This window comes from Anarhichas minor, unplaced genomic scaffold (genome assembly GCF_050575085.1).
Source record: "Anarhichas minor isolate MPS153535 unplaced genomic scaffold, ASM5057508v1 ptg000011l, whole genome shotgun sequence".
NCBI classification, from domain to species: domain Eukaryota; kingdom Metazoa; phylum Chordata; class Actinopteri; order Perciformes; family Anarhichadidae; genus Anarhichas; species Anarhichas minor.
The window spans coordinates 14,318,058-14,327,882 of NW_027466457.1; positions in this window are offsets into that span (position 1 = coordinate 14,318,058).

A 9,825-nucleotide genomic window follows, 5' to 3' on the forward strand; every position below is an offset into this window, starting at 1 on the left:
ATCTGATTTCACAAGAATCCAACACAGCGGAACCAATGACCAGCGTTAAGAACAACTATATAGAAATAACCAATCTTCTCACTGATGCTCGTTTACTGATGAAAGTCATATCGAGTCATCAGTATTAAATTGAGACTGTTCACAACTAGTTAAAAGTTCCTCATAGTAACTTTAAATTAAACAATACACATTTTGCAGTGTACAATCAATTGCAACACAATAATGAAGGCTTGGAATTAATTAACTTGTCATTATGGGATGTCTGTAATCTGTTCAAACAGCCACAAAGATGTGACACTTGTGTCCAAATTGAGCTCAGCACATTTTCTCTCCAGAAACTGAGCTCTCTTTGCAGTCAATTTCAGCACAGCTCTCTGATAATAATAATTTTCAGATGCATTACATTTGGCTGCACCAGCAGAAGACTGTAAATGGGTGGAGTCTATTGTCTGACCCGAGTCACTGTGTAATCTAGAGGACCCATTTAAATATCATAGAATTAGTTCATACAAACATGACCTTCCATGCAAGCTCAATGCCATGGAACATTTCAACATGATCACTCTATAAACACAAAAACGCATTTCATAAACATTGGAGCAGCATGTTTTCAGTCTGTTAAATTATTTAGATGTTGGGCCAATGTTTACCATTTTGCATCATTACAGTAATTGCCTAGAAGTCACGAATGTGGTGATCATCTTGAACCAAATACTTTGCAAGCTTTTAGACGAAAATGAAATTCACTTGCCTTCAAAGAGAGTCTCATCATCAAAGATGTTGTGTATTGAAAGAGAGATGAGTGTCTCGATTAAAAATGTAAGGGTCAGGCGGTAGAATGGAGTAGTAGAGTCAGTGTTTGAGTTACTGTGCGTACCTCTGAAGTACAGCTGAGCAAGAGGGCTGGTTGAAAGAGAGATGACAGACACAATAACCCAGGCATGCATACATATACTGTTTTGACACTCTTAAGACAGACTCACTTACTGTATGACTGGCTTCTCTTTCTTTCTTGTTCCTCCTGATTGTTAATGTAGAGAGTACAGGCATTAACATTAGGGCCTTTGAGCCTTGAAAATTAATGATTCATGAAAGGATCAACAAAGTACCAGTTGTGTCGAAAACAGCATGAAAGAAACTCAAAACTGAGTTAATGTTGCTGGAGTTTCGCTTGACTTCTTGACATTTTCGAGACTATGAGTCTTTATCACTCAAGTCGTTTAAGCAGTGGAACCACGAGCTATATCTATTCAACTAAATGCAGAAAGAAAATAGAGTAGGGGGAGAATAAAGGAGAAGAGGATCGGAAGATTTCATTATTTACAGATATTTTGTTGATTAAGGATCATATGTCTTTACTTTTCCTTCTGGAAACTGCTACATAGCACTTTCCAAGATTTCTGGATAAAGAATCGATTTCATGGAGACATTTAACTCAAAACCATAAATGTGGACTTCATGGTGGCACTATAGAGGAAAAGTAAGGGGATCATTGTATTAAATATGATTCATCCTCTGGATAGAATAACAAAATAAAACAATCGATCCAATAGTTATGCAAAAGTATGTTTTTCCCTGGATAAGTGAAAACTTTTACCTGTTGATGGCGTTGGATGAAAGATCAGGGGATCACCAAACATTATTAGAATTCATCCTGTGGGGACCATGAATGTCTTTTTCCCAATTTCATTACAATCCATCCAATAGTTAAATACATATAGATGTATAGAAATTGCACAAAAAAGCTAAAATGTCAACTTCATGGCAGTGCTAGAGAAAAATTGAATTTCAGTGATGTTTGAAGATGCAACTTAAAAACTGTAAACGGAATAAGAAATATGTGATGAGTTTCTTTTTACACCCCAAATAAACAACAACAACATCTTGAGAAACTAGCAGGAGTAAGCTTGATTTTTAAAATTATCCAACCAAAAAACCAAGCCCAGTGTTGCCAACTCTTTTCCAATCAGAGTAGCTAGCAGCAACAGCTTCAAAAGTAGCAAAGTCTCGGGAGGAGTTGCAAATTCGGCAACACGGACAATGATTTTGTTTCAGCTGAATCGAATGATCGGACGGGCTTATTACAGACCTGCGACAGCCACAGATCTGTCTTTTATTATTATTGATTGCTGTTGGGATTTAAAGAGAATTTCAACAAAAATAACAAAATATGTTTTCAAGGAAAATTACCAACCATAGCTTTAATGTTACAAACTGTGTTCTAAAATTGATACTGGTACTTATGACAACTTGGCAGTTACATAAAATTTGGTTTGTGAAGCAGGGAGGGAAAACGGGGCCATTTATTGTAACAAAGCAATGTACAAAAAAAAACAATTCGAAAATCTATAGTTCATTGATTTACTTACCTGAGATTGTGTTGTGTGGGTGTGTCCAGTATACAACCATTATGTGTCAGGACAGTGCATGGAGGAGGACCTTGATCTTTCAAAACCAAGAACTCAAAGAGTACTATTTAAAAAAAGAAAAAAAAAGAAGTGTTAAATTATTCTTATTTCAGGCATCTAACCAAAACAACCATTGACTTTGAGACGAGGGAACCGGACGTGCACGCACTTATTTACCCGTTTTAGTACTCATTAATGCAGCACTCTATTCATACAAGCCATCACATTCCTTCCAAAATCATGAGTAGATCTTGAAATTCATCAAGTTTTGTTACTTTTTTAATGCCACTTAATACTGAAGTTTTTGGTTGTTCAGAATATGTATTTTAGACCATTTTTCAACTGTTGCGTAAATAATATTTATAAAACATTAAAAGTACTTCACTATGTGGATGAGTTGCCAAAGTGTTTTGAATGTACACATGGCCAACTGAAAAAATGGAAAAACTTGGCAAAAATGGCAATGTCACTATTGTACTTGCATTGCAGGTGTTTCTCAAATGGTGATTTTACCAACATCTAAGAGAACATTTTCATGAACGTATACATAAAACCACTTCAGTGACTGTCTTAACAATTTCAAATGAATTTGTCCTTCACAGTGCAACACTTGCAACACAAAATACCGTGGCTCCTTTCTTCCCCGGGCTTCTTGCTGTCTTTCAGAAGTTTTTGAAAAGAGAACATTTCCTTTTATTACAAGGCAAACAGTTGTTGGTGTCCTTTATAAGACAGCTCTTTGAAGAGAAAGAGAGAGAGAGAGAGAGAGAGAGAGCTATGCAGACATTTAACCTTTTTATATAGTCTCACAATTGGGGTTCTCAAGGCCTTTCATTTGTGAAGTTCCTGTGGAAAAATCAGGGAGCTTGGACTCATCACATTTACCGTTACAGTATATTTATATTTCAGCTCCAATCAAAGCTAGCCAATATGTCATCCCTATGTATTTTCTCCTCTGAGCCTTGCCTCCCCACTATAATTTCCATCGACATTTTGTGTGCAAATGCAGTAATAGACACATTTATCACATCAAAAGGGATTCAATTTTCTTTTCAATCATCCACCGGTATGAATAGCACCACATCCTCTGCGGCCAACAATGAGGGGCCATTACTGTGAGCCAAAGGATGGCTTCGCCTTCTCTATGCATTCAAGGGGAAAGTGTGTCAAACTGTTTGCTGACGCCAACGTTTGTTCTAGGGAAATGGAGACAGCTTTCAGACAGGTTAGTACCCAATTTTATTGTCAGACAAATGTCATTTTTGTTTGGGGCCGCGGTAATCATTGGGCTCAGACACCGGTGTTCTTCGACAGTAAAGCCTGCAGTTAGTCCATTTAATACTCTAACTCTCATGTCAGTAACAGATTGCCAAGTCCAGACATGACACCCGCTGTCTCCTCATTATGTGAAGAGGGTGACATGCAGGATTCAGGCCTCAGCCCTTGGGGGAGGGGGTTGGAGGGGCTGATTTCCCGACACATTGTTGATTTACATGGGGAAAGAAAATACTTTGCGACTGCAATTAATTGTTTCTTTGCGCTGACAGGTCAGAGACGTGGACGGGATATTTTCTGTCAGATTTATTTGCAGTGATATGCTTGCCGTTACTGTACGTCCTTTAACTGATGTTTACTGCTGCACCTCAGGCCTGTGCTGAACTGCTGCAGGTTTGTGAAGTAAAAATAACTTCAGTAAGTGCTAATCAATACCGTAGTTTTTTCCAGTTTGGGGAAATTTGCTCGGAATGAATAATAGCCCAAATTGAACATGCTTTGTCATACCACTGCATATTATTAATTTAGACAAATAATTGATGAATGGATAACATCCTAAAACATTTATAAACATATTTATCAGAGTTTGTCAGAGATAGAATTATAAAGTCCTGGACTTATTTTCAACAAGTTTGATCAAGATCAAGACAGGTACTCAAAGTTTGACTTTGACAAGCTAAGAAAAATTACAGTTATAAAATCTATGGACTTTAAAGCAGGATAAGGAGTTTTCCCATTAAGGAATCTTCCTAGTTAGGTTTTAAATAGTTTTATTCAATTCATTCTTATCTTAAATTGTAGCCTTTTTTCTAATTATATCTTTACTCTTCTTATTTTTTTACTCTTATATTTAAGTAAAAAAAAAACAACATTTAAAATTGTTAGCAAGTTTTTCACCTCTGTACGTTTTATTCAGTAACACTCTCACGACTAATTCTGACTTTTAGATCTACTTTATCGCAGCTAGGCGGTTCAAGAAGACTATTTATGCCATTCCCTTTTTTTCTATTCAACTTTGCTGATTATTCTTTGATTGCATTTCACTGATTGCTTAAAATTGTGTTTTGTTTGTAGGTTACATAAAAGAAAAGATTATACTCTGGATTGTGTATTTCAGCAACACTGAGCAAAAGAAAAGTTCAGGTTGCTCTGCACAAAGCTTTCATATATTGTAATACATAGTTTGACATGTGTCTGATTCTTTCAATGATTTAAACTCACAAACGTTTCCAAAGCATTACCCTTGTTGACTTAATTCTATCAAATAAAGCATTTGAGGATCAAGCCGATGCTTGTGTCGGCACCAACACGCTCTTTGCGCGGAAAACGTCTCTGCTGTGTTTTCCTGTCATCTCCTGCCACAGCTTATAAGCAGTTCCCTCGCTGCCAAACCACCCTAGCCACAGCTGATGAGGTCATGCATGTCGCCAGCACCGGACGGGGCCTGAAAGCTCTGCTTAATCTGATATCATTGGCAGAGAGACGCTTAACCAGCTCCATCTCTCACCACACTATATTTTCGGGGTGCTCACCATCCAACAATGCTGTCTTGCCTTATGCTTGCGGGTATTATCAGGGGCCGCTCGTAAAGCTAAATCGCTCTCAATTTATACTTTTGAAGTCCACGGGGAGCTTGTGCTTGTGATGCCGTTTGCAAGGAGCAGTGCGGCGGTTGGGACAAGGTTTATAGAGCATGGCGGTAACGCTGAAACAATCTAGAAATGAAGAATGAGCCACGGAACCACGTCAGCGCACGAGGCAGAGGTAGCCCATTTGCTTTTATGTTAAATGGAGTGTTTTCTAGTTGTGGTCTGGCTACCGGATTATGTTGGAAGTGGCGGAAATGAACAATCAATCTCTGGATTGAGACCCTGCAAACTGAAAAAAACAAGCATTTCTTATTAATGATACAGTGAAAATAATAAATAATGCCGTTTAAAGATGCTATGCAAGGATTTATTTGACTCCCTAATTTATTTCACAGGCTAAAATGAGCAACATCAGCTGTGGATGATATTTAAAATACAGTAAAACTCAAGCATCCAGTCACATATGTTCACGTTCTGTCTTTCCCCATTAAATATGTATTGCATAGGCTTGTGCCTCTGACCTTGGCTTGAGAGAGAGCTCGCATCATTTCATCTTGAAATAAAAGAGACTGCTAGCAATTATAGCATGTTAATTACATATTCACTTTCATCTACTAGAAAATCACACAGATCTGCCCTCAATGCTGCTGCTGGGTCTCTTTTGATGGATGGGGGGGAAGCGCTGTACTGTATTTGAAAAACATCTGTCAAGTGCCCCGTCTAGTTTATATCTACTTGTCCTTACCTGTTTTGGTTACGAGCGCTGCTTTTGTTTAATCTTTGATAGACGAGGGAGAGAAAAAATAGTTTACGTTTGTGTGAAATACCTAGAGAAAGAGGTGAATTTGCAGGAATTAGTACTGACAGAACGAGGCTAGTATCGTGATCTTGTGTTAAACATATACTGTAACATCTGCGAGGAAACATAAACCTTTTGAAAAACACACACTCAAGAAAGACTCTTTATTTTGTCTACAAGTGTCTCTAACAGAGAAGGCCAGACCAGCGCTCCCGTTCAGCGGCTGTTGTAATTTCCCCTGTCAGGGTATATGAGGAGGATGTGGAGGGGTTGTTTGACAAGCACTCTGCACCCTCCACACACACACACACCCCACCCCCCTGTCTGTGTGTCGAAGAGCAATTTGCATAGAGATGGTAATGTCGCTGCCATGTTAGATCGGAGGGCAGCAGCGCGGAACAGTGCGGCGGAGGAGTCGAGACTTTTTACTGGGAGAAATTAAATTAAGTCTGCGTCTAGCTATTTTTTTTACAGAGCAACAGAGAGGAAGGAAAATAAAATAAACATCAGGGATTTGAAGTTGAATGTCCCCAGTAAAAGTTTTTGAACACTAGATGGAAATGTTACCTAAACACGTGAGAGGTGATTCTTTTCTACCTCCACCAGGAGATAATGTGATCTGTCGTGTGTGCCTGAGTGAGTGAGCATGCATCTCGGTGTCTGTCCACAGCTAACTGCTGAACCAAACTGCCAAATATTTGTGCGTGCTCATTCATGGCTGCATGATCAAGCCCCTCTTGTGGTTGCAGGTGACTCACAGGGAGAAAGATCGGACAGCGCAGGTGAGAGAGAGAACGAGGAAGGGAAAAAGGAGGTGAGAGGACGCAGGAGGAGAAGCAGATTTTGCGTGTAGTTCAAACTAAAAGATTTGTCACTGGTATTAACAGTTAACAGGAAAAATACGAGTACAGTAAACGTGATCTGTTGTAAATTTGTGGAACTTGTCCTGTGCTGACATTAGATTCCTGAATTATGTTCCCAGTTTCCCTGATTGTGATTTGTATTGATTCAATCAAACACTACAACAGTGGTCGTTGCAGACAACACTGGTAAAGATCTCTGGGATGCTTTAATCTATTTTTATTTCTATTTGACTGCTCAGTGAAGTCATCACGTCTATTCTGCCTTCAACCGTCTCCTATAAATAAATTAAAATTAAATTGTTATGTACCTTTCATTTTTGTAACAGCAAATACGTTTTTAAAGATATAATGCTATACAAATATGCTACATGATGCAGCTTCAAATATGTTGTTTAGTTTTTCCACATAGTGAAGAAACGTTTTTAATGAATGTATCGGCAAAGCAGCAAAATATTAACTGGCATCTTATTTAATTTTGTTTTCCTACAGTATCTATATCAATAAACTACTGGCTCGTAGTAATTGAAGCATAAATAACGTCTTTGAGAGTCAAAGCACTTTAGGTCAGGGAAAGATAGGGATCTTGGTTTGATATTAATAAAAGTCAAAAGTGACATATTCACACGCACATTCAGGAGTCTGTCATGAATATGAAACTTAAAAAATGACTGGTTAAATAAAGTTTAAAGAACAGCAATAACATTCCTCCTTATATAAAGACACATGTCTGAGTTATGTCACTTGTTATGACAGCAGCTGAGGGTCAAACACAGTGACTCTATTCTTTTTCCTCTTGTGAAAATACCTGCAACACACACGCAGAGTCGTTCATGCTCTAACATCCACTCCAAGAGGGCAAACTCAATCAATCCCCCTGCCTTAATGTTTAACCAGGAGTGTCACTTTAGGACATGGGAGCTTACACACACGAGGCAATCTTTTTATTTACTTACTGCTCCTGGAAAAGTTGCATGGATCAGGTGTCAGTTCAGCTGCATTTGTTTCATCAGCATCTAAATAATAGTCTCTTAAAAAGTAGAAACTAAATGTAATTTTGAAACATTCTGTGTGAGTTTTCCATTTAGCCAGTGAATTACATAAAAAACATTTATAAAACAAATAAATGACGACTGAAGTCTGGATGAGGAAAAACAAGAAAAGCCACTAGAACACTCGTATAACATATGGGCATTTTTAATAACTGGCATTTCCTCACATCCAGAGCAGTTTTGAAGAAAACATCCCACAACATGTCACTCAAAATAGAAATACCCCGGAGACCGAAAACTTCTCCTGCCAATCTCAAACAGTGTCAAACATACTCAGTCCTGTCAGACATATGAAACCCAAAGGCTACAGATGTTACATGATATACTCCGTCATAACAAATGTGGACACAGACAGTTAGCGCACACAGCCCGGCGGTTTGCTACTGTAGTTACAGGCAGAGCTGCAGAAAAAACAAATACAATTCTGCAGCCTGGTCGTCTACAGGAGAAAAGAAAGTCTCCACAAATCCTTTGAGACGCGAGAGAAGAGTGTGTGTGTGTGTGTGTGTGTGTGTGTGTGTGTGTGTGTGTGTTGTGTGTGTGTGTGTGTGTGTGTTGTGGGGGGAGGTTGATTTGACTGGAGGACCTAAATGGAGAAGGCGTGCTGCGGTGGCCTGTTAATGGCAAGGGGGCCTCAATGGACCAGAGGGGAAAGTGTGTGTGTGTGTGTGTGTGTTGTGTTGTGGTGGAGGATTATGGATGCCGTATGATTTGCTGAACAGAGGAGTGTGTTAAGAGAGGTAGTGAACAGGGGTTAAATAAGGCTGTTCTGTACAAAACTGATGGTTTTTAAAAGAGAAACTGGAAAATGTGTTTAATTAGAATTATCTAAATGTATTGTGTGTGTGAGGACTTGTACAGCTAGCTTTGTGAGGACCAATACAAGTTTTACACCTTCAGAGTGAGGACATTTTGGAAAGTGAGGACATTTTGGCCAGTCCTCACTTTGGGGACTTTCAAAGGCCTGTTTTAGGGTTCAGACTTGGTTTAAAGGTTAATGGTTAGAATTAGGTTAGGGTAAGGGTTGAGGCCAGGACTTTAGTTGTGATGATTAAGATTAGGATACGGGGCAAGGGAATGCATTATATGAGGGATGTTTGAGGGCTAAAACTTGGGACACATATTTCTATGTGGACTGAGCATTTTTTGGATACTGTCACGGTTTTCATATAGCACCTAAATCTGCTTTATTGCTCTGGGTTTTAGGACCATTGAAGGGTAAAAAAAACGTACAGAGCCGGGGGAGGGGGCAACATTCCCTGAGAATGAAGCTGCAAATTTATAAGAAAAAAACAACGGCCACACCCTAATACGACATCTCACTCTCCTTTAAGAGGTACTAATGACAACTGGCGACACAGTTTCTTTTACCTCCGCTGTATTGGGGTGGCTATAAAAATAATAAAAACAATCTGTATTAAAACACATCAGTGAGGAGGAAAGGAATTTCATCGTTTAATTTCAGGCTTTGGGTCATAATGGTTTAGGTTTAGAGACTTGAATCAATTATGTCAGTCTGGATCTTCAACAAACGTGTGTCTTCGTATGTGATGTTCAAGGCAGTTCTTCTCTGCTGGAATTGCCCCAATCCCTAAAGAGCACTTGTCACTCTCTTTATCTCTGTCTGTTTCACTCACACACTCTCACACACACACACGCACACACACACTCACTACTAATATGCAAAAAAAACAGACTTAATAAAAACACCCTTTGACACTAACAAGACTGTGGCTGCTCAAATTTTAATTACAACATTTCATTAATTCATTCCTTTCTCCACGAGCACACAGCTCTCCGTCCAATGAGCCACCGTACACCACGTCCCAGAGTTATTTTAGT